Raw genomic sequence first — 4,205 nt, forward strand, 5'->3', positions numbered from 1 at the left:
CACCATTTCGACTGGGACAACACATCTATCCTGGGACAGGCTAAGCAAAGGCATGCCAGAGAATTCCTAGAGGCCTGGCACTCCAACCACAACGCCATAAAAAACACATAGATCTAGATGCCATCTATCAACCCCTCAGAAAACAAACAGGAAATGACATCACCACAAACCCCAGGAACCCCATCCAGGAGAAAGATATAAATAGAAAGCAGGGGACAACAGCTTCGCTTCACTTGGAGGTCGCCACTGATGATGTTACCTAGCCAGGTAATGAAACGTCTGGATATCAAATCTACAGCTCAGCGAGCAAAACTACACCCTAAAGGTCTTTACTGCTGTTCAACTGCGCACTCAGTCATATGAAACTCCAATTCCTCTCCTTACTAAAATGACTGATAGCAAGAATACCTTTGTTGTTTCTGGACAGTTCTGATGAAGGATTGCAGCTCAGACACTACTTCAGTTTATTGCATCAATTTAATTCCATCAACATAAAATAATTGGAAATCAGGCTGCACTGTTATGTGGTAAACTTTCTTAAAGAAGGTTCAAAATTGAACATCATCTCAGTTACATTTTCTCCATTTGAATTTGAAGACTCAAAGTACATGTGTTAAGCAATATTTTTTCTTTTCTCCCAAGAGTTCAATAACAGATAATTATGGAAATCTTGTCGCCCTGAGTCCCAAAAGGTGCACTGTTGTTCTCCATATTCAAGCTCCTTTGCTTTAATATAGAATATTGGCTACACGCTTGATACCGGCTGCAGCTGATAAAAAACAGAAACCAGCCTTGCAGAATTTGATCTCTTAAGGGAATATTTTTCATATTTTATTATTTATAAAGACCTAACCCTGTACTTAATCATGTTTAACCACAACCAATCAAAGTGGCAAGTGCTCCCAATTCACAGGTACATATGGTACAACTTAAACAACAAGAATTACAAATAATGTTCATTTTGTACTAGTAAGAAGTCTGAGCCAGGTAATGATGATACAAGACACAAATGGAATAAATACAGGTGTACTGTAAGCAAAGGCTGGAATATTGTTTAAATTATTCCCTCCAATGTTTGGAAAACCTGGTTTCATGGTTGCAATCTAAACATTCTGCTGCAGTTCTGAACTAAATGTCAAGATGGCATTTTAAGGACCTGTCTTTTGTCAGTTGATAAGAATAAGAGTCAGATCTAAATTGACTTTTTGTGGACCTGGAAGGAAATCCTCAAGAAATTGAAGAAAAGCACCAAGAAGCGGCGAGGATAACACTGTAAGTTCACCTGCCTTAACACAAGGGAGAATTATTAAGCTAATGAATTTAAAAACTGTTCAGTCTGCTATTTCTTCCCATTGTGGCTGAACTCCTGATTTCCTGGTACTGCAGAGAGAAATGGGCTGAGACGTAAGGGTGCTTCAGAGCCCTGAAATATCCTACTATTAGAGCCCCCAAGAATTCTGTATCTGGCTCTACAAGGAGCATTGAATAATGCAAGTTAAGGTAGAATGCGGCAAGTAAGCAGTTTATCCATGCCTGAGTTCAGAGAAAGTTTGGCTCCTCGCCTACAGACTGAATTGTAAAATAGCTCCATATGTTAGGAAAATAGGTATGTACCCTTTCTGTTAAAGCACACAGCAATGGCAATGACAGGTGGGTGTCTGCACCACAATGTGCAAAATTAGATCATGATATGGGGTAGAGTTTCTACTTTGGGAGCAATCTGGAATTCATGTCCAAAATGCCCTTGAAATTGCATTGGTTAGATTATGTTTCAAGATTCCACTAAAATTGGTTTGCATAATCCAAAAGGTCAGCTTTTCCATGAATCAGGAAGAATGAAAGAATGTAATTGATTCTTTTATTTCTTCTTCCATTCCAAAGTATTTTTGAAGTATATAAAAGTAACCTTGTGCATTTCTATGTATTTAGCTGAAAAAAGGATCACCATAACCAAGTATCTTTCAGAATGCTGTCTAGTTTTCTACCTGTGGGTATGCCAATTTAAAAATAACTGAGAATGACTTTAAAAAGAATTGTACTGAACCATTTAGTAGTTTTAATTGATGTCTACTAATTAGTTTGTGAATAAACATATTTGATATGAAAAATCGGTCATTTAAAATGTGTCTGTGCACCATAGAAAATAAGCACAAATTTGAAATGTGTTTCTGATCCAGCACAATTAATAGAATCTTATGTGGCCTTGAGGTTATGGCCTGTTTTGTTGGATACAGGTGAACTGAATCTCAAATAAGAATAAAATATCAAGGAAAACACAAATACAAGTGGTTTTTTGAATGTTCTATTTATATATGAGAGAGTTATGTGTGTGTTGTTGAATTAAATATTGATCTATTTGATATCTTTAACGAAAGGGCACTTGGACAGATTATTGGAATGATCAGTGCCTCTGTACCCAGATGAATATATGCGGCAAACACCTGTTTTTAATTCAAGACCAAGGTTATGGCAATGATACAATCAGATGAGGAGGGGTGGAATGGCTGCTGTATTTTCCTCCTCCTCATTTGTCAATTCAATATGTATTCATCTGCTTATGTCTAGTTGCTCAAAGCACTTTATTGTGCTCAAAGCCCACCGATGTATAAATATTAAATTTATCAAACTATGTCATAACTTCCATAAGACCATTAACAGGTGCAAAATTAGGCCATTCAGTCCATCGAGTCTGTTGTCATTTAATGAGATTTAGACAGTCCGATAAGCTGACTTCTGCCTTTTCCCACAACCCTTGATTCCCGTACTGATTTAAACTCTGCCTAATTCAGCCTTGTATATACTTTTAATCCCATTAGTTTACCTAGTACCTTTCCTCTAGTGAGTTGTTCTTCCCTTCTTTTAGCTTCTTGATTATTTAATACTTTTATAATGCAATTAGCGTCCTCTACTGTGAAGACTGACACAAAGTATTTCTCCAACATTTATGCCATTTCCTGATTCCCCATCATTATTTCCCAAGTCTAGTTTTCTAAGGAGCCTACATTCACTTTGGGCTCCCTCTTTTTTTTAATTTAAAGAAGCTCTTAGCATCATAGAGGTGTACAGCACAGAAACAGACCCTTCGGTCCAACTTGTCCATGCTGACCAGATATCCCAACCCAATCTAGTCCCATTTGCCAGCACCCAGCCCATATCCCTCCAAACCCTTCCTATTCATATACCAATCCAAATGCCTTTTAAATGTTGCAATTGTACCAGCCTCTACCACTTCCTCTGGCAGCTCATTCCGTACACGTACCATCCTTTGCATGAAAAAGTTGCTCCTTAGGTCTCTTTTTTATATCTTTCCCCTCTCATCCTAAACCTATGCCCTCTAGTTCTGGACTCCCCCACCGCAGGGAAAAGACTTTGTCTATTTATCCTATCCATGCCCCTCATGATTTTATAAATCTCAGCCTCCGACGCTCCAGGAAAACAGCTGTAGCCTATTCAGCCTCTCCCTTTAGCTCAAATCCTCCAAGGAATAGGAGAATCGACGTTTCGTGCATAAGCCCTACCTGCTGCGCTTTTCCAGCAACACATTTTCAGCTCTGATCTCCTCACTTTCTCCTCAAATCCTCCAACCCTGGCAACAACCTTGTAAATCTTTTCTGAATCTTTCCAAGTTTCACATCATCCTTCCAGATGTAAGGAGACCAGAATTGCATGCAATATTCCAACAGTGGCCTAACCAGTGTCCTGTACAGCCGCAACAAGACCTTCCAACTCCTATACTCAATACTCTGACCAATAAAGGAAAGCATACCAAATACCTTCTTCACTATCCTATCTGCCTGTGACTCCACTTTCAAGGAGCTATGAACCTGCACTCCAAGGTCTTTTTGTTCATTAACACTCCCTAAGACCTTAGCATTAAGTGTATAAGTCCTGCTAAGGTTTGCTTTCCCAAAACGCAGCACCTCACATTTATCTGAATGAAACTCCATCTGCCACTTCTCAGCCCATTGGCCCATCTGATCAAGATCCCGTTGTAATCTGAGGTAACCTTCTTTACTGTTCACTACACCTCCAATTTTGGTGTCATCTGCAAACTTACTAACTATATCTCTTATGCTCACATCCAAATCATTTATATAAATGATGAAAAGTAGTGGGCCCAGCACCGATTCTTGTGGCACTCCACTGGTCACAGGCCTCCAGTCTGAAAAACAACCCTCCACCACCACCCTCTGTCTTCTACCTTT

This window comes from Chiloscyllium plagiosum, chromosome 3 (genome assembly GCF_004010195.1).
Source record: "Chiloscyllium plagiosum isolate BGI_BamShark_2017 chromosome 3, ASM401019v2, whole genome shotgun sequence".
NCBI classification, from domain to species: domain Eukaryota; kingdom Metazoa; phylum Chordata; class Chondrichthyes; order Orectolobiformes; family Hemiscylliidae; genus Chiloscyllium; species Chiloscyllium plagiosum.